We start from the raw sequence: 22,489 nt of genomic DNA, 5'->3' as shown, positions 1-22,489 counted from the left end.
AAAACACAGTATGTAAATATTTTACTTGCTGCAAGTAGATAATTCTTCTCATAAAATGTACGTAACATATTTTTTTCCCTTGCAGCTTAACTCACCATGTTTATTTCTCTATCATTCAAAAGGCAAAGATTTTCGAGTTACAACAGTAACGTAGATTGCTGAACAAACCTTAACATTAAAAGTAGTGACACACCTCTTTAAATTTTTAAAGGTTCACTTTTTAGATATTTCAAGTTACCATTGAGACCTTTCTCTTGTAAATAATTATCAGATAATTTTTTAAACTTTCACAGCATATATACTAATCTATATGATTCCTCCAATTAAGTCACCACTATTTTGATCTGAAACACTGAAGAGCAATTTATTCCTGTTCTAAAGTATATCACAATATCATTAAGTTGAAGTAGTTATCAACCAGAGTTCTAACAAAACAAGCTTAAGGCAAGTTTGCAACATAACAAGGTGACAGATGTCTCAGTGTAAAATTTGGGGCTTGTGAACAAGAGAACACCATGTCTTACTAAGAAGGTCAGTAATCCAAACACTACTATCTACATATCTAGACAAAGAGCAGGGATGAAGATTTTCAAAATGCCTCTGTAAAACATTGATCATCCAGCACTATTAGCACTGCTAGAATAATTAGGAATAGTGGGTGTTTAACTCCTAGCAATCTGTCCTCATATCTAGCTGGCTAAATTATGACTACTGAGCTGAAATCGTATCATCACGGAAATAAACAGCAGAACTCCAACCAAATGAAAAGTAATCTGGGGGCTTTAGGACTGACTTAGATTTAACTCACACTGAGGTAAAACTGATGCTAACTGATGCTAAGCTGATGCTATAGCATCACCCATTATTTCTTCTAAGTCTTCTTATTTCCCATGTTAACTCCCAAGCAAGTTTCTAGACAGCTGAAAATCCATCACATCCAGAAGGTCACAGCACAAAATAATTGTTCTCTTCGCTCAGGTCCTTCAGCGTACCACCCCCACTGCATGCTGCCCTCACCTCAAAGGTTTTAGAATTATTTTAGTACACAGATTAAAGGAGCAGGCCTGGAGCTGGTGGCTCGCATCATGTGTTCAATCACAAAGACTCAAAAGAAACTGCCAAAACTCAGCATCCGTTATTTATTTGGTGTGCAGAAGAGAAAGTCATTATTCAACTGCACTACAGATTTTATTCACTACTTCTGGAAAGAAAAAAAAAGAGAGAGAGAGAGACCCCACAACATAAAACAAGAACAAACCAAAAACAAGAGATTTCTTTTTTATATAAATCAGAAGCAGTCTAATATATATATATATATATATATATCTTACACCTACTATAATCATTGATATATTTCTGGCCTTGAATATTATAGAAAATAAAGACTACATGCTACATATTAGGTTGACTCATAAAGCCAGAAAACAAGACAGTTTTTAACAAAAAAAGGGCACTAAATTTAAAGATAAAAAAAAAAAAAAAAGAAGGGGTAAGAGCGTCTCACAAACACAAAATTTATTTAAGAATGCATGGAGAACTATGTGCCAGTAGCTGCTCCATTAAGCCGTGAGAATTTTGGTGGCTCAAAAAGTCTGTAGCTTGCTTTTAGTTCTCCCTGCTCTAGTCTGTTAGTGACAGGCAATAAATTTCTCTAATCTCCCTATGCTGAGTCTGTTTTGCCCGTGATGATAACTGGTGAGTGATCTCCCTGTCCTTCTCTCAACCCTTGAGCCCTTTTCATCCTATTTTCTTCCCCTTTCCCTTTGAGGAGGGGAAGTGAGAGAGCAGTTGTGGTAGAGCTCGGCTGCTCAGCTGAATAAAACCACCACAATTAGGCAAATTATCGCCCACAGGTCAAGGGGGTGACCCTCCCACTTAAGCTAGCTCTGGTGAGACTACACCTGAACTACAGAGTCCAGCTGTGGGCTCCTTGGTATGAGCAAGATATGGATGTACTAGAGTGACCACAAAGATGATGAAGGGACAGGAGCATCTGTTGTAGGAGAAAAGGCTCAGAGAGCTGGGACTCTTCAAACTAGAGATCAGGAGGCTTGGTTGAGTTCTTATCAATGCATACGAGTATCTGAAGGGAGGGTGCAGAAAGGATGGAGACAAGGTCTTCTCAGTGGTGCCCAGGGACAGAAGAAGAGGCTATGGGCACAGACTGGAACACAGGAGGTTTACCCTGAACATCAGGATGTATTTATTTACTGTGTGAGTGTCAGAGCACTGGCACAAGCTGCCCAGAGAGGTTGTGGAGTCTCCTCCTTGGACATGGGCCTGGGCACCCTGCTCTGGGTGCCCCTGCTTGAGCAGGGGGATGGACCAGATGAGCTCCAGAGGTCCCTTCCAGCCTCAACCATTCTGTGATTCTTTGGCCTACAGCCATGCTTTAGCATTTAAATATAGTCCCAGTTTTCACAAGAACATTCACTAAACATTCTTGGCATCGTCATGCTGGATAAGGCCTGTGCTCTCCCTGTTTCTGTAGCTGGTGGAGTTGACCTCCAGAGGTCCCTTCCAACCTCAACTGTTCTGTAGCAGATCACAGAACTAGCAGAGCTGGATGCTAGAAGGAGCCAAAAGGTCCAGGCCAACCGATGGAGAGACCATGAAGTCTAGGGGTCTATGTTTGTGTGTGTCTATGTTTCTGCGCGTGAGGTAACTTACAAGAGGATCTGGGAGTTGGCTGCTGGATGAATTGCACCGAGGCCACTTTCTGAAGGGATCTGTATTGTACAGATGCTTAATTTCCCAGTAATGGACATTCATCTTGATCAGCCAGAGCGGGGAGCAGGAGGCGCCCATTGGTACTGTTTCTGTTTGCAGGTGTGCAAAGTTCTATGCAAGTATCTTATTGGCCAGGATATCAACACTTCATCAACAAAACAGTTGGGGTTCACACCGAACTAACAGGAGGCAGCAGGATTTCTCCCTACCAGGACAAAGATACATGACTAGAATACGCAGGATTAGAAGGAGGACCTCAAAGATTTTTTTCTTTATTGTGAAATGTTTAGCTAGGTAAGAGTATCATAATTATCAGTTATCTAATGTTCTGCAGCCATCAGGACATATCAGGCAAGACACCAGACATCATTTTCCAGATCTAGGTGTAGGTGTGTGGCTAGGAAACCAATCTGAATGCAAGTTTTCAAGACTACTTTTAATACATTAGATTGTGTGTACTTAGAGCAATTATATCCTTCTTGCTGACTGACAGCTGATTCTGGAAAACCTTGTTGGCTTGCTAGTAATACAACTAGCCATAAAGGAGATGTGCAAGTGTTAGATTTAAAACCCTTAACTACCTGTGTTAGGGGTTGAGAAATTATATGTTATTTACGAAAATATTGAGCAACTTTGAGTGTGTGATGGTTGCCAAGTACAATAAGAAGGAATTATTCCAACCACATTTGAAAGTCCCTGACAATAGCAGTCATGTAAACATTTCATAAAGTACATTTCATGAAGTAATTTTCAGGATTGCAACAGGAAGCTCTTTCTAGGTGGTATGAGAAGGCTAAGAAATCCTTTAACCTGGAAACATAAACTAGGAATTTTCTAAAATGTTGAGATGTACCACCATGCTCTGTATATTAGTGCATTTAATATTAATATTAAATATATTAAATTTGATATTTAATAATATAGAGAATAAGAGATTTTAAAACATCTGAATTCACCTATAGTATGTTCCTGCTGCATAAACAACTTAAAGTGAATATTGGCAAGAGTTTCCAAACATGAGACCATTGTTGTTTAACTGGTACATAGAACAATTAATTCAGCATAAGTTCTTAAAACAAGCACCTCAAATGGTGCTTTAATGCTTAAATTTACTCAAATGGTAAGTTGAAGGATATTCTCAGAACAGTTTCTGTAGCAATATTTATAAAAATCTCTCTCCACGCTTCTACATCTGTATTGGATATTTTGTTTTACTGATCACAAGGACTTTTGTTGTCTACTCTGTGTTTATTATGCTAACAGATGCCAACACTTCCATTTAATCCAATCTGGAATGTCTGCTGTATCTTACTGTGCCTTCCTGTGTCTATGTATGGTAAATTAAGCATGCCTAGCTCTAAGACGCCTACAGTTATACAGCTTTGGCTCCTACACGTACAAGCAGTATCTTCTAATTTAGCTTCTCTGAGTATTTAACAGAGGCTGCTGAAATTGATTAAGGCTTTCTGCGTACCCAAATAACTGTTACGGGTTTAAATGCATCAACCCTGCTAAATAAGTTTTCTATTATTATCTGACAGGAACAGATCGTTTGTTGGGGCACTGATATTTTTGATGATCCACAAACAAAGTTCTCCCCACCCCACCCAGGAACAGGGATGAACTCACAGGTTGTCCAACATAATTCTGGCATCAAAGCAGCACTGGGGTAGTGAGGCTTTGACCAGCGCATGAACCCATTTATCTCAGAACAGTTTACAATTCTGTATATTTTCTCAATTTACTAGAGGAGATGGCTTAAGGAACAGATAACGACATCTACATAATAAAATTCTGCAATTACTGTTGCCTGTTAAATAGTATTTTGAGCCACTGAGATATCCTAGATACCTTGTACAGCTACCTGTATGAGGGAGTATGTGTGTAAGGGGAAAAGGACAGACAAGGAAAGAGACAAGGAGGTGAGACTGGTTACTGCCAGTCTTGATTTTCTGGTAGAAAGACAAAGAAGAAAGGTGTGTTGTTTTTTTTTAAGGATTTTCTTATTGTCTAGTGACAGCTATAACCATAAAAAATGTGTGCTATGAGGTTTTTTTCAACATAAACACTGTAAACAGATATGCCTACCCTCAGTGACAGGATGGGTTTTAAGTACCTCACTAAACTAGTTACTCCCTTTTAAGTCCTTACTTTAAAAACAGAAAAACACCCATAAAATCATGTTATTACATACTCTGCCACATTCTAATCCCAAAGTTATAAATGAGAGAGGATGCCAACCACTCTAGATTGATGTTTTCTGTATTATTACCTTAGTAGCTTTTTATTATTCTCAGGCAGTTCACGGAAAACTGCTAGTGTTTTAAGCACATTTGACATAGCCCAACATACCAAATAACAATGAAAAATTCACGTACACTGACATTCTCAAGACATGAGTAACCCATAGTAAAAGCTGCAGGTTACATATATACAATATATGCAGAACTGGATATTGTGATAAAGAAAATAATTTGCTGTGGTGACATTCAGGGTATTTTTAAGAGGGTAAAGGGGGCAGACTGATTCTGATAAGCATTTGTAATCAAATGGGTCAATTACATTTGATTGCTCTTCTTTGGAAGCTCCCCAAACTCTCTTCCAAATATGTTTTCCATTAACTGGACAAGTTTCCCATAGCACTACACCCCAATCATATCCTTCCTGACCGGGGTTACCTAAAAATAACCTTGAATCAAGAAAGAACATCAGGAAATATAAATAGAAATGACTGCTGATCAACCCTTAATAAAAGGTACACGGTATTAGAGAAGATCGGGCACCTGGTCCCACTTGACAATTTAAAAAAGTCTAAACTCTAAAGTCATATATTTTACATAATCCACTCCACTGAAATTATAACAGGGAGAGATACTTAGTTCTGTGCTTTTGATGAAAGAATTATGATTCATGCATTTTTATAAAAGTAAATAGAGTAGGATAAACTTTCACGATGCTTTACTTTGCCTGGGGACTTTCCAGATTTATACATGATGCAGCTTCACTACTGGGTAGGTGCTCCCCAAATATATCCTGATGGGAGAAGATTAAAAATAATAAAAAAAATATAATAATAAACAAAGACAGCTGAATATACATTACTGATAAGTAAACGACAACTGAAAACTTTGGAAGAAAAAGGGTAACAAAAATGGGTAACACAGATACATAACAGAGCCAACATGAGGCCTTCTGACAGTTTCTTGAACATACTAAAGCTTAGGAATAACTTTTCTTCTGTCTCCATCTATAAAAAAAAAAAAAAAAAAAAAAAGAATAAGATCCAAAACTATGATACATTTCCCAGAGTAGCAAAACTAAGTATTTCTTATTATTACTGCTCAGCACAAGGAGAAAACAACAGCAGAAAAATGCTGAACTATGGATATATTCCAAGTATCTCAAGAGAAGGAAAAAAGACTTCAGCTCAAGTTAGCAACAGATACATCACATTCTTCTTATTAGGACAAAAAGTTTAAAGTTAACATTATTCTAGTTGCACAATTTTTCCTGATACAATTTAAACATGCTTACCAAACCAGACTGACTACTTCAAATTTAAATCAGATGAAATGATTAAAAAGGAAATAATCTCACTCCCCAAGAAAAACAGAAAAGAACTTAAGTAGAAAATACATGCCATATATGTACTGCACTAATGTATGCAAAAGAAAGAAAAAAGCACATTACAAACACAAAGGACAAAGACAAATTTATTTATTTTTTTTTAATTGGAAAACTCTTATAAATTCAGAATTCTGATTTTTACGATGGTTCTCAGTAACCAGCTGCAATGCTGAGCCAATAGTAAATTTATATCAGAGAAAGAAAAGTAAGACTGATCACTGTACAGCAACTTAAAACAATGTCCTGGCATACATATTTCTTTTCACCCTTGATTTTACTTCCTCACAAAAAGCATAGAGAAAAATTTTAAGAAAGTGAAATAAGATGCCTTGCAGTTTTACCTTACCAAATAAAACAAATAAATAAATAAGAATCTATCATTTGGGCCAACAGTTCTTTTTAACTAAATGTCCTAGCTGAAGGTCTGACATCAGTGATCACTTGTCCACCAGGCCTGCACATTCAGCCAGTTTTTAATCCACATCATTGGCATCTTATCTAATCCACACTTTGTCAACTGTCTGCGACGATGATGTTATGGCAGCTAGTGTCAAAGACTCCACTAAAGTTGGGGTAAAAAACACCCACTGCTTTCCCCTGATCCACCAAGTTATTCACCTCATTGTGGAAGGCTATCAGGTTGGTCAAGCATGGTTTACACTTTGTAAATCCATGCTGACCACTCCCAATCACCTTCTTGTCTTCATGTGTTTGGAAATGCTTTCCAGGAGGATTTTTGCATCATCTTCCAGGGACCAACATGAGACCGACCAACCTGTATTTCTGTGGATCCTCCTCTTTGCCCTTCTGGAAGTATCTGCTCTCTTGCAGTCTTCAGGCACCCCTCCCAATCACTGTAACTGTTCTACAGCCTTCAAGTCTTCATACCTACAGGAGCACATGTGTTCACCTGAGTAAAAAGTTTAGATACTGCTGAACTGCAATAAGTTGTCATTAAAAACTGTAGATGGCCTGAAGTCTTCAAAGACTATAGCTTCAAAGTCAATGAGACTTGCATCCTTAGAATATTCTGAATTCTCACATTAAACTGGAGTAAATCATAGAAAGAATTGATGTGCTTTGCAGCAGATGGAGACACTGTAGTAAGGAGGCAAACTAGAAACACCTAAACATACTAGGAAAGGTGAAAAAAACACAATTCCAAAAGGTGAGATGTCTTGGACACTGCATGTTTTTGCTATGCTAACTTAACAGTTCTCACATGCCACCAAGGAAGTCAAAGAGACAAAAATCAGAATTGCTTTCAAAATCATTTGGAATTGTTGTGTGGCCTTTGCAAAGTAAATCATTGAAGCTCCTTCTGGACATTCAGCTTACTCTTTAGCCATCTAAAAGCAGACCCAATGTTTACTATTATACTTGTCATATAGATGATTCAACAGATTTCCATCCAAGGTCTTATATACCTCCTACATCCTAGAAATCTAGAACCTGACCTAGAAAAAAGTTGTAAGGGAAAAAATTCCTTGCTAAAAGGTAGAGAAATCTGATAATATCACTGTCAGGTAGCCAAGACAGGATATAAGAAATTAAGGGACTGAATCACTCAGTGGACTGTGGTCACCAGGGAGCCCAGCTTAAGGAAACACCCCAAAAGCTTGATATAGGTGAAGTGCCAAGTGAAAGCAAGTTCCCAGCGAGATTACAAATACCACGTCTGTGCTCTGAGAGGCAGAATCTACACCTTGCTCCACAAGTTATTTGGGAGTTATTTATTGGGTTATTTATTTTACACCACATTGTTTTCTTCCAAGCTTGTTGCATGCAAGCTAAGTAAATCACACAAAATCTTGTATTTATGTAACCTTCTGTATACCACACCTCTGTAAGAATAAAAGGATTTGGTTGCTTATACTTCCCCTCTGTCCCTGAAAACAGCAGTAGAAAGGACCAAGCAGACCAAGCAGTAGGATGGTCTTGCCCTGGTAGCTAGTGCAGCAGTTGGACAAAAAGGATACAATGCATTTCGGAAGCCATGAGAATGGACACAAGTAAAGAAATAAGGCTTACACAGTACCTCGTTTTTGTTCATGTGTTCCCTCTTGTTAGCATACTGAAGCTTTTTCTAATATAAACTGAATGAGAGGAGTATAGAGACTAAGCAAACTCATGCAGCACTCCCAGCACTGTGCACACGAAGTAACTCAGAAGCACTGCCTCAGCATTCATGGAGCAGAAATCAGACCATGAAGACAGAACAAGCAGTGTGAAACTTAAACAAAGCAAAGCATTCACCAAATGGAAAGTCTCAAAGATAAGGACACCAGGAAGATGAAGCAAATGTGTGTACAATAATACAGTATTAATCTAGCAATGAATTTCAATGATTATAGTCTTAACAGAGAAGAAACATCCTTCCAGCGTAAGCAGCATTAAGAGGTACTACACTTTAATTGCATATAACTCATTTTCTTATGAATCATTAAGTTGGTACTGTTTCATCAGAAAGAGAGAGAGAGAGGAGGAGAGGGAGAGAGAGAGAGAGAGAATCTCCAATTTCAGTTAAGTGCATCAAAAGCAAACTAAAACAAGAGGTTATGCAATTCAGGTCAACAGGACTAACAAGAGCATTTTACATGCAGTACAGATTGGCAAGATGTGCCCAACAGTGGGAACTAAAGTCATTATTTGCAATTATACCCCAGCTGAATGTTTTAGAATTAGGCACTACTCAGGTCTCATCATGTTCCTCCCGTATTCAGAAACATGCACACGTTACCTCACAACTAACTTGTTAACCACTTCTGTGCTCACCCATTAAACCACAGATGGACACCCTTAAATGCTGCAAGGATAAACAAATATCCCCATGCAGATGGTGTTACCCATATGCTAACATATGGGAAGTAGTGTTAGGCCTGTGCTACTGTGCTCAGTAGGAAGTAAGGCCATCAAAAAACTGATTTACCAGGAGGCCACAGGCAGCGAGGGGCTCAGGCAGAAAACACATGCAGGACATGCCTAATACAAACAACCATTCTGGTCCTCATCACCCAGCCTCTGAACACACATACGACATGCACGCATTTAGAGGTCTTCAGAGAAGTAAAGGTAAAATAAAATTAAACAAACAAACAAAAAACCAAAGTGGTATTTGCAGAAAGTCAATGAACTTTACAAAAACTATTTAAAATCAGAGCTGGGAAAATACTTGCATTTTTTGCCCCTCTATAGAAGGCAAATCTATCTGTTTATTTCACTTGGAACCACTTGGCATTACTCTAAATTTTCATCAGAAGGTACATCTGAGTGGTTGCCTTTACTTGGTTCACTTTGATGGCATGCAGCCAAGGTATCTGCTGCTAAGCTACAAGAATGCAGTACAGCATAAAGGGAAGAATCTCTTTAAAGCATTTTAATATAAGTATACTTGGTGCAGACATGACCTCTCCGTAGGTCTGCAGCAGTGTTCATACTGCTGATGACGGAGCTCTCTCGGGTCGCTGCACATTTTGGACTGTATAATACTGGACATGAGCTAACTTGGCTTTCCCTCAGGCCACCAAGTAATGCACTTACAAAACTTCCATCTGCAGCAAGCAACGCAAATCTGAAAAGAATTAGTCTAGGGCCTGCATGCTCACACCCTTCACGATTAGAAATCAGCAGCAAAACAAATTGTCTCCATCTGCTTGATTCCATGTGGGTCAAAAACCTTCATTTTTTTACATGCATTTTTTCATCAGTTTCATGTTTTAGATTCGTTTATTTTTTTTTTTTTTTTTGGTGGGGGGAGGTGGATATTAGTTTTTGGCATTATAGATTACAAAGACAAGTAAACAGAGGTCAGGAGAAGTGCCATGTTTGAAGCCACCTTGTGCATTTTTAGTTTAGTCCCATGTTTGCAAACATAATGATTACAGTATTTTATTGCATGATTGTTTTTCCAAGAGCTTGATTCTTGAATGCACGTCTCCATATTTTATTATAGACTAATCAGCAGAGTTCAGAAACTTTTTATATGCCATCCTATGACACTCATCATTACATCATTCAGATGCTTCCTTAGAATTAACACATTTATTTTCAAAACAGCCTGTGAAGCACTCATGCAAATGTGGTCAGCACAAAAAACAGTGGTTTCAGAAACAGCAACTAATGTGGGATGCCTGACCTGAAAAACCATCAGTGTTTTGTATTCAGAAGGCACTTTTATTTGTTTTAATCATAACTTTCATAAAGATCAGTTCTACCTTGACTACCTAGCTCTTGTTTCATATTGGGTCCTCAAAACGAGAGATGATTAAAACCTCTTGTAAAACACCTCAGGTATATGTTTGTGCAACATTTCACAGGGATTCTAGGCATAAGACAGAATCCAATTCCTGCAGAGGGTGTCCCAATTTTACTATGAAATCGTCTTTCTCTTTGTGCAGTCTCACATCTCATGTACTACTAATTTTTAGAGTAGGAGGGGAAAAACAAGAAAGCCCTGCAGAAAATGGCCTCCTTCTGAACACAATTGTAATTTTTTTATTTGGTTGGTTTTTTTTTTGTTTGGTTGGGTTTTTTTTGCCTGCTTTAGGAGAAAGGTGTCCCAGGAAAGAAACATCTGATGGAATACAGATTCATATCATAGAAATTACAAATGGCTGGGGTTGGAAAGGACCTTAAAGACCATTTAGTTCCAACCCCCTGCCATAGGCAGGGAAACCTATGACCAGACAAGGTTGCTCAAAGCCCCATCCAGCCTGGCCTTGGGCAGGGATAGAGCATCCACAGCTTCTCTGGGCAACCTGTTCCAGTGCCTCACCACCCTCTGAGTGAAGAATTTCTTCCTAACCTCTAATCTAAATCTCCCCTCTTAAAGACATTCCCCCTTGTTCTATCACTGTCTGCCCACGTAAAAACTTGCTCTCCATCTTTTTAATAAGCTCCCATTAAGTATTGAAATGCTGCAATGAGGTCTCCCAAGAGACTTCTTTTCTCCAGGCAGAACATTCCCAGCTCTTTCAGATGTTTTTCATAGGAGAGGTGCTCCAGTCCTCTGATTATGTTTACATCTCTCCTCTGGACCCTCTCCAACAGGTCCATGTCTGCCTGGTGCTGGGGGCCCCAGACCTGGACACAGCACTCCAAGTGAGGCCTCACGAGGGCAGAGAAGAGGGGCACAATCACCTCCCTCAACCTGCTGGCCACGCCTCTGTTTATGCAGCCCAGGATGCAGTTGGCCTTCTGGGCTGCAAGCATGCACTGCTGGCTCATGTCGAGCTTTTCATATACTAGAACCCTCAAGTCCTTCTCTGTAGGGCTGCTCTCAATGAGTTCTTCCCCGTCTGTACTTATGGCTGGGATTGTCCCAACCCAGCTGCAACACCTTACACTTGGACTTGTCGAACCTCATTAGGTTCATGTGGGCCCAATTCTCCAGGTCCCTTTGGATGGCATCCCTTCTTTCTGTTGGATCAACTGCACCATCTCCAGGTCCCTTTGGATGGCATCCCTTCTTTCTGTTGGATCAACTGCACTACTCAGCTTGGTGTTGTCTGCAACTTGCTGAGGGTGCACTCAATCCCATTGTCTATGTCATTGATAAAGACTCTAAACAGCACTGGTCCCAAGACAGAAGCCCTGAGGGACACCATTCATCACCAGCCTCCACTTGGACACAGAGACGTTGACCACTACTCTCTGGGTGCAGCCTTCAAGCCAATTCCTTATCCACTGAATGCTCCAGCCTTCAAATCCATACCTCTCCAATTTGGAGATCAGGATGTCATGTGGGACCATGTCAAAGGCCTTACAGAAGACCAGGTAGATGACATCAGTCTATCTTCCCTTGTCAATTAATGCAGCCACTCCATCATAGAAGGCCAGCGGATCAGTCAGGCAAGATTTGCCCTCGGTGAAGCCATGCTGGCTGTCTTGGATCACCTCCTTATCTTGAATATGCCTTGACATTGCTTCCAGGAGGATCTGTTCCATGATCTTGTCAAGCACAGAGTTGAGGCTCACCAGCCTGTAGTTCCCCAGGTCTTCCTTTCTACCTTTTTTAAAAACAGGAGTGACGTTTCCCTTTTTTCAGTCATTGGGAACTTCACCTGACTGCCAAGAGTTTTCAAGTATGGTGGAGAGAGGCTTGGCAACTCCATCAGCCAATTCCCTCAGGACCCTGGGATGCATGGCATTGGGCCCCATAGACTTATACCTCTTCAGTTTCATCAGGTGCTCATGAACCTGCCCTTCACTTGCAGTGGGAGGGACTTAGTTCCCCCAGTCCCTGGGTAGAGGTTCAGGGAAATGAGAGCAGTGGGATGCCTGACTGGCAGTGAAGTCTGAGACAAAGAACTTATTGAGTGCCTCTGTCTTCACTGTGTCTGTTGTTACCTGTTCTCCCCTCCCCTTTATCAAAGCGGTAACACTCTTCTTGGCCTTTCTTTTCTGGCCAATGTACCTTGGCCAGAATGTGGAATCCCTTCTTGTTTTTTTTTGCATCCCTTGCCAAGCTCAGTTATGTCAGTGCTTTGGCTTTCCTGATCCCATCCCTGCACATCTGGATAGCATCCCTGTATTCTTCCCAGGCCACGTGTCCCTGCTTCCACTGCCTGTGCATTTCCTTCTTCTGCCTCAGTCTGACCAGCAGGTCCGTGCTCAGCCATCCCAGTTTCCTGCCCTCCTTGCCCACTTTCTTACACAGGGGGATGGAGCATTTGTGTGCTCTATGGAGAACATCCTCAAGGAGTTGCCAGCTCTGCTTAGCTCCTTTGTCCTTACGGACAGTGTTCCAGGGGGACAGCAGATCACACTGTTACAGAGAAGAACGTGTGACTTTTAGTCTGCTCAAGAAGCCCCAGTTCTGTTTTCTTTGGACTACTGGGGGCTTAATATTGCACCCCTAATGTCTGTTCGTATACTCCGGGCACACATCTCCTTGGGTTTCATAGAAAAGCAAAAGAGACGGAAAAGGACAACACTCCTTGCAGACACACATTAATACTTACACAGAACAGCTGCAGGATTAAAGACTCAGCTCCAGCACTTGGACCTCAAACTGAGCTGATGCTGTGACTGCAGGAGCCACTATCCTGCTCTGGGGTAACCACTAGAAGGATAGAAGGCAGGTACCTCCCTCTCAAGTTGGTTTTATACTTAGGAGTTGCCAACACAAAAATCCTGAGATTCCCAAATTCCAGTGGCAGTTCTGAAGGAAATACAATTTAGTGACTACAGCCTCGTGTTCTGTCCTGGCCTGTTTGGCCAGACATCGATATCAAATTACTTGCAGCCCGTCCAGTTCCCATCTACTTTACCACTTGAATTTTAGATGCAGTGTTAAAGCTATTCAGTCAGGAAAGAGAGTAAACTGTTACCAAACTGTGGCCCTGTTTGTGCTCAGAACACAACAGGTAATTTCCACTGCCTGCTTGTGACAGTAAGCATCCCTCATTGGCATGTAGCCTGGAGAAAAGAAAAAGAGGAGGAAAGCCTGGGATCACAAGTTCACAGGGATCTTCTGTGTCTTCTCCCCTCCAGTACGCCCCAGCACAGCCTGTACCCCCTTCAATCGTCACATTCCTCTTGTGGCAAGAAAGCTACAATAAAAAGACCTCACAGTCACAAAATCAACAAATATACCTGGCAAATTACATATATAAGGCCAAACACTAGCCCAGGAACATAATTCCACAGCCCTTGTTTGCCTGATGTTCCTATAAATAGGTAAGAATACTTATGCTATCAAATGCGATAGCCGTGTATTTACCTCAGTACTGTTCTTCCCTTCATCTGTACACACAGATATCTCTATGACTAGTGACAATACTGCACAGATACTGGTGTTGAATCCCTCTACTCTTCTGACAGTTTTCTTCCTTCTTTCTCTTAATAGAGTTTTGCAGATGTCCCACAACTTTGAACCTCCCTCTGAAAGATTTATTAGGAAGAAATACTTCTCTAAAATTGCTCTGTGTGCCAAATGGAAGAGAATACAATTAGTGTAAAAAAAAAAAAAAAAAAGTTGCAATTTTCTTGTCATGCTTGAACATCCACAAATGCACGAAGTAAAAAAATTCCCACGTTCATTCTAGAGGACATCAGAGAGAGATTGTCAAAATCACCATGCATGATCTCCACAATTCCAGGGAAGAAAGTAAAATCTTTGGCATGTGCTGAAACAGGAGAAACAACTTGTCGAGTGCTGAGGAAGGGAATGGAAAGCAGAAGGAAAAATCATAGAATCACAGAACCATTCAGGTTGGAAAAGACCTCTAAGATCATCTAGTCCAACCTTTAACCTACTACTGACAAGTCCACCACTAAACCGTGCTATTAAGTTCTACATCTACACACTTCTTGAAGACCTCCAGGGATGGTGACTCAACCACTTCCCCATGCAGCCTGTTCCAATGCCGCAAAATTTCTCCTGATATCCAACCTAAACCTCCCTTGATGCAGCTTGAGGCCATTTCCCCTCATCCTGTCACTTGCTGCTTGGAAGAAGAGCCTGATCCTCACCTTGCTGCAGCCTCCTTTGAGGTAATTGTAAAGTACAATGAGGTCACCCCAAGCCTTCTTTTCTCCAAGCTTCTCATGTTTGAACATCCATGGATGTTCAATCATGAACATCTCTGCATAACCAACAGTCCTCTGCAATCTTTCTAAACTTCAAACATGTGAGGATCCAGCATATAACTAAAATATCAGTCGGAAAACAGCAACAGTGTAGTATGTTGTATGTAGTATGGCCAGGAGGGCCAACCGTATCCTGGGATGCATCAAGCACAGCATTGCTAGTCGGTTGAGGGAAGTGATTGTCCCGCTCTACTCTGCGCTGGTGCAGCCTCACCTCGAGTACTGTGTGCAGTTCTGGGCACCACAGTACAAAAAGGGCATTGAACTGTTGGAGGGTGTCCAGAGGAGGGCAACGAACATGGTGAAGGGCCTAGAGGGGAAGATGCATGAGGAGCGGCTGAGGTCACTGGGCCTGTTCAGCCTGGAGAAGAGGAGGCTGAGGGGGGACCTCATCACAACTTCCTCGCGAGAGGGAGTGGAGGGGCAGGTGACCTATTCTCTGTTATCGCCAGTGATAGGACCCATGGGAACGGTGTCAAGCTGAGGCAGGGGAGGTTTAGGCTGGACATCAGGAAGAGGTTCTTCACCGAGAGGGTGGTCGCACACTGGAACAGGCTCCCCAGTGAAGCAGTCACTGCACCAAGCCTGTCTGAATTTAAGAAGAGATTGGACTGTGCACTTAGACACATGGTCTAAACTTTTGGGCAGACCTGTGCGGTGCCAGGAGTTGGACTTGATGATCCTTATGGGTCCCTTCCAACTCAGGATATTCTGTGATTCTACGACTCTATAATTCTATGATTCTATGTTTTATCAACCAGCATGGGAGAATTCAGAACTTTGTCTGAAAGAAAAGAAAAGAAAAGAAAAGAAAAGAAAAGAAAAGAAAAGAAAAGAAAAGAAAAGAAAAGAAAAGAAAAGAAAAGAAAAGAAAAGAAAAGAAAAGAAAAGAAAAGAAAAGAAAAGAAAAGAAAAGAAAAGGGAAGGGAAGGGAAGGGAAGGGAAGGGAAGGGAAGGGAAGGGAAGGGAAGGGAAGGGAAGGGAAGGGAAGGGAAGGGAAGGGAAGGGAAGGGAAGGGAAGGGAAGGGAAGGGAAGGGAAGGGAAGGGAAGGGAAGGGAAGGGAAGGGAAGGGAAGGGAAGGGAAGGGAAGGGAAGGGAAGGGAAGGGAAGGGAAGGGAAGGGAAGGGAAGGGAAGGGAAGGGAAGGGAAGGGAAGGGAAGGGAAGGGAAGGGAAGGGAAGGGAAGGGAAGGGAAGGGAAGGGAAGGGAAGGGAAGGGAAGGGAAGGGAAGGGAAGGGAAGGGAAGGGAAGGGAAGGGAAGGGAAGGGAAGGGAAGGGAAGGGAAGGGAAGGGAAGGGAAGGGAAGGGAAGGGAAGGGAAGGGAAGGGAAGGGAAGGGAAGGGAAGGGAAGGGAAGGGAAGGGAAGGGAAGGGAAGGGAAGGGAAGGGAAGGGAAGGGAAGGGAAGGGAAGGGAAGGGAAGGGAAGGGAAGGGAAGGGAAGGGAAGGGAAAAGAAAAGAAAAGAAAAGAAAAGAAAAGAAAAGAAAAGAAAGAAAAGAAAAGAAAAGAAAAGAAAAGAAAAGAAAAGAAAAGAAAAGAAAAGAAAAAAGAAAAGAAAAGAAATCATGGAAAATGCAATAAGGACATTGAAATGGCTGGAGTGGGTTGGGAAAACCTCTGCTTTTATATATACTGATTTTGTACCTAGAACAGAAAACCTTACAGGATTGGCAAGTCAGAAAAACTTTGGAAGCTAGATTGTAAGCATATGTTCCCAGGCATCTAGTGCAGAGGCAGTGTGTTAAAAAAAAATAAAAAATCCCATCCCTCCATTTTCAGCATCAGTAATGGCTGGTAGACAGAAAAATTGAAAAGAGGTACTTCATGGAATCTCATTTTCTTTCATCCAGATGAACAGGCTGATGGCAGTGTCTTCCTGAACTGTTGTCACTAACAAATCAGGGGAAGAAAAAAAAAAAAAGCTATTATTGTTATTGTTGTCAATCCAGATAAAATCTAACCGCATAGCACCCCATCAGATCTACCAAACTGTACCTAAATTTGAACATCACTACTCTGGAAGCAAAGAAAGCTTAGAACATTCACACCGAAAAATGGGTTAGTGTTGCCTCAGACTCTTCAGCAGCTGCGGTATCAAACCTGCTTTGAATTGGTTGATCTAGAGAAGTGCACCACAGCTAGCAGCACGATCTGTTGCTAAGAACAGACAGAAGCTGTGGATTGATATTTTCAGATCTCGCTGTCTCCACCAGCTACATGCAGTCTACATTAATGACTTACTACTGAGCTGGGGGGGTTCTTTTTGGTGTGAACCTGCTCCATATTTATACATGCAGTTGTGGAGAATGCTGTTGCCCAGGGTGGCTGCCCTCCAGGTGAAGCCATGCTTGAAGTGACACAGTAGGACACAGACCTCACTTTCGGTGCGGGCAGAAGGTGCTGTAGCGATCGGCTCTCTGCACAGACATGGTGTGCTACCAGCTGGGTTGGACATCTCTGTCGGTAGGGATGCAGGGTGGTCGCACGCGCCCAGAATCACAAATCAGGCTGCACCAAAACAAGACCTGTCCCTTCCCTCTTTGCACAAACTACTTCATAATGCAGCGTATTGCAAGTGACAAGACTGATAATTATAGTATGTGTAGCCAAAGGGAGAAACTCAGGAAGATTTTACTGCACACACACATTCTTAGGATGGAAAATCCTGAGCAAGTTGATAAAAAATGCTACTAATTATGACACTGCAATATATAATATATGAATATAAAAAGACCATAATAATATTGTGTGATTACTGCAGAAATGGAGAAGCCCTGCCTGGACCTCTTTTTCTGGTATGCAGTTAGAAATTACTATGGGTAGCATGCAACTGAGAAGCAAGCTACATTCATTGTACATCTATGTGGATGATGATGAAGAAAACACCAATTTTTTTAAAAAAAGTTAAAACAGGCAAATGAAGATAGGTGGAGTACAATCACAGGTTAGGGGCTGACTTGCTATTTTTATGCTCAGATTTTTTGTTTGTTTCCTCCAATTTTTGTCTTATTTTTGTTGAATTAAACAAATCAAGTGAAATGTGTACAATTCTGCTAAGAGAAACTCAGAGACAAAATGAAAAAAAAAAACCACTAGCATTGACTGTGAGACTGACTGAAGAATAAAATTCATGTCAAACCCTTATGAAACATTATTCTGAATAGATTTTGCGTATTCATGTTCTAAGTGTGAGCTACACTGCTGTACCTATGTAGGCTTTGGTCACTTTGTACAGCCTTTGTAGGATGTTTAAATCTGTGAAGGTGGAACACATTCTTACACGACAAGTAGTTATGTGACATTTTTGGTCATTATGCTTTCGGATGCAGTTCTAATTTTATGTGCTTCCAGTCTTTCACTTGCTGATATGTCACCTCTTTGCTATGGGGAGTTCCCAGCATCTCCATTAATAAACCTTTGCTGAATGGCGTTTGCCTTAGGACCTAGTATTTTCTCCAACAACTTAACTAAGTAGCATGATCTTCCATTACAACATGCTGCAATATTTCATGATGTTACAGTACCTCACAAAGAAGTGTTAAGAACTTCACACCGTGATTTCTCTTCGATAACACCTTGTCTCCACAAATTCTGGTCTTACTACCGTCACTTCCGATTTTCTTTTTCCCTCAAGTGTGACTGACACTCAAGGATGGAAAACAACAGTCATTCTCAAGATCCTGAGCAAAGTCACCTGGCATGCATTAAGGTAGCCAAAGAATAATATTTAACTATTGAACGGCATCAGTATTCTCCAAGTTATGTCTGTGTGGATTTAACTAACTTATAAGAGGAAAGTGTTTCAAAAGTAAACTCATTCTATCTGTAATTCATTTCTCAGCTACATACATTCCCCACTTTTGCATAGTTAAAAATAGCTCTTTTCTTAACACTACGCAAGACACATACATTTTCAAGAGTTACAATTAAATGTCTAAAAATGCTTAAATTTTGGCAAACGAGCAGTAAATGTAGCCATAGTATTTTATGTTCTCTTTATTTCTAAAATATGCTCACTACTAAGCAAACAGGTAAGCACTGAATTACAAAACATTTATCAAGTAGCAAAGTTCAGTCACTTCAGAGATCACAAGAGTTATACTTTTCTGTTTATTTATTTATTTACTGTCCATTGCCTTAGACCACAGAGCATGTTGTAAATTCAGTTCACAACTCTTCATGAGGAGCCAGAGGCAACCTCTTCGATGCAGCATGCCTTGAGCGGGAAGCCTTGTCAGCGACTCGTTTCTTGGTTACTCCTTGACAGCATCTCAAAGTCATTTTAAAACAATATATTTTTTGTGCTTATTATGTCCACAAACTATATTGTCTTACAATGGTCAACAAATGACAAGCGAAGAGACAGCGGTTACCTGGGAAAGTAAGTAAGAGATACCTCAAAATTATCCTTACACAGGAACAATTTACAGAATCTTTTATGAGAAGGTCTGACAGAAACACTACTCCAAATAGCGTTAACATCTTAAAACTTTCCTAATGGTCCACTTTTTGAAATAAGTCCTTCTTCTGAAGGTAGTCCTTCAAAAAAAAAAAAAAAAAAGGAAGAATTGAAAGGGGAAAAAACATTTTTCATTCCAAGAATGCTTTTATTCAAAGCAACACCACTATTTATACTGTTAGCTATTACAAAACTGCTGCCATCTGAACAACCCAGATACTGAGGAGACAAATTCATCCATCTTTTTTGAAATTCTGAAGGAAGTTTCTAAAACATGAGCCTCTCTGCTGGACCTACACACTGGAACCATCTGACAAGTTAGGTGCCTGCATGCAGGCAGTAAGGGTTATGGACAATGCTACACCTGAACCTGGTAAGCCAAAATCTTGCCAAAAAGACAACTTCACTCCTCAAGCATGTGTAAGGTCTATCAGACACAGGATACTGTGTGACACAGGTTTTTTCTTTGGCCTGATGCAGTTTAAGAGATGAACTTTTAAGTCATTGCATCTTCAGCTAAAATGACCTTTAAGTGTTGTTGCTACATTTTATACACAGTAAATTAGAGGAGAGGTACAGCCAAAGCTGCTAGTGACATATGCCTTTGTTATTTCAATGAATGTACATAAAACAGTGAGGTTTCGAACACAGTGAAACCACTATGTCCTTTATAAAATAAATACAGAGCTACAGTAAGCAGTAAAAATTCAAATAATTGGATTCTGTTAATCTGTGGGGACATGGACTTAATACTGCATTTAATTTTCCTAAGTGGGAGGAAGATTATTGTAGGAAAGATACAAAGAACAGTGTCTGCTCAAATCATAGCAAATTCACAAGCTTAAACACACTAGGACAGTTATTAGTAACTATATCCGAGCATTTTGCTATGTAAAATCTATAGTTATGAAACAAGCTAAAATACGGGTCTCCTCTGAATGCAATCAAAATAGTAATATCTATATTCCACTACACATTTCCATCATTCTTTAAAAAAAAAAAAAAACTGAACTTGCAAGGTAACAAGTGCCAGTCTTCTGTGATACACTGAAGAAAGCTTACTTTTTAGGCACTTTATTTTACTCTTGAAAGAAACAAGCCACTCACTGATATACAGCCAATCTCCTTCCAGAATTTCTGACAGAAAAACTGAAATTCATTATCATCTACACTCTCATGGTCATAAAGGAGTAGTTGTTGTTGGGAGCTGCACTTGTTTACAGTCTGTGGCTCCTGTGGGGAGAAGCATTTTAACATCAGACTTTAAGTTCTTCAAATGTAGTACTTTCATGTCATAGTTTGCTCTTTTGAAAAAAAGCTTCTTCCACACAGTTGCTCTTTCAATATTTTTTTTTTCCTGAAATTATTTTGAAATAAAATCAGAGTGGACAGCAACAGCTGCTTAGCATTTACAAAAACTCTGATAATTTTGAGGGAGATTAAAACAGTTTTTATTTCTAAATAAAAGCTCTCCCTGAAAACCACGAATATGTACAGCACGCTTAGTTCAATGCCACATTCACAGAATATCAACAGATTCATGCCCTACGCAATTTCTTAATATTAAGAAATGTACTGTACTTTTAAAGAAATTGCTTTGAAAATTTCATCCTGAAGGACGCTGAAACAAAACAGTCCACTAATATCTAGAGGTAAAAGAGAAAAAAAAATAATAATAATACATCGTCGTAACAATTTTTTAAAAGCTCTTAATATTTTAATGGAACTGACAAATCTTATGAAGGTATTTGGCATCTTCCACAAAACAGAATTGTTGTTCCTGTAACACTTTAATGTTCCTTATGGCAGACTGTTGGAAGAGCTAACAGCACCAGCGTGGCTCAGCATGCAATAACTAAGCTGCTGTGCCTGTTGGGAGCCAGATACCCAAACCTGAATGTGTCTGCTGACTGAAGCACGGTCTCCTGTATACCAAAGCACAGTGTCGGCACTCTCCTCACTCAACTCCAAAAACTTCTCATCAGAGCGTTTTTCTGACATAAGTCTTGCCAAGCAACACCGAAGCAAATTAAACTAAAATGAAAAGGAGCTGTGAGCTAAGACAAACAATATTTTTTTTTGCATGCGTTTTCCATAATCATCAGTTACTTAACTTAAAGACAATGCACTGTTTTTCCAAATACTCACTCTAAAGATGCCAGTGAAACTCCTGTGTAATTAATTCTTCTTACTCTCTCTCCCTTACTTGTGTAATTCCATAGTACAAATCACTCCAGCGTCTAAACTACCCAAGTAATTAACACAACAAGAGTTTATTTTTCTCTCTCTCTCTTTTGGAGAAGGTAGATCTGCTTCATGAAAAAGTGACATAAAACTTCTATTGTTTTTCATTCCATTAATGCATTTGTGTGGTTAAATCAAAGCACTATTCTTACACCACCAGCAGTTAACATGTGTAACGCTGAGTTTTCATTATCATCTGATTATCTGATCTGATTAAAATAAATGTCTTCCATTATCAGACTGAAGGCTCACATTTTATTACTTTACTCCTGTAAGAATACGAGCGTGTTTTCTGAATAAAAAGGACTGATTAATTTTTAGATATTTTCTCATTCTTGTTATTGATTAGTTTTAATCACTGGGGGAGTTTCCTGAACACCTTAGCAGATGTTTCTGTCTGCATGAGTATACAAACAAGTGTGTACTTTAAAGAGTTAACATCTGCAAACTAACACTTGAAAGTTCTATTCTGCATCAAGTGAAAGGTGAATGGGGGGAAGGGTATAAAGAAATCAAGAAAACAACAGTGTTCTTCTGGGTCTTTAATAGCAGACTATTAGCCTAATAGCATTTTTAAAAATGTAAACATAGTTGATGTTTAAAGCAAAGCAAATTTCAGCTCACTCTCACGTAATTATTTTGCCTCTGCAACGCTAAATGTAATTACAAACAACACAGGCATCCATCACTATAAAAGCACTATTTAAGATTCCCAGAGAACAGATAGGAAAAGGCATTGTTTTCACACAGTTCCCTTAGTCAAGCCGTAGTTTAACAACGCTACCAATAAACAAGCGTACCGAGCCAGCGTCAAGCAGACAGGGAAATATTCGCGTTT

The 22,489-nt window shown here is 40.2% G+C and overlaps 1 protein-coding gene across 3 annotated transcripts in view; it reads right to left on the bottom strand.

The window, feature by feature from the left end:
- Positions 1–22,489, bottom strand: part of RASGRF2 (Ras protein specific guanine nucleotide releasing factor 2) — a 140,211-nt gene that overhangs the window by 116,005 nt on the left and 1,717 nt on the right. The gene's annotated exons all lie outside the window — the stretch shown is intronic.

Source organism: Anser anser, assembly GCF_964211835.1.
Source record: "Anser anser genome assembly, chromosome: Z".
Lineage (NCBI taxonomy): Eukaryota > Metazoa > Chordata > Aves > Anseriformes > Anatidae > Anser > Anser anser.
This window is presented reverse-complemented; position numbering and strand designations above follow the sequence as displayed.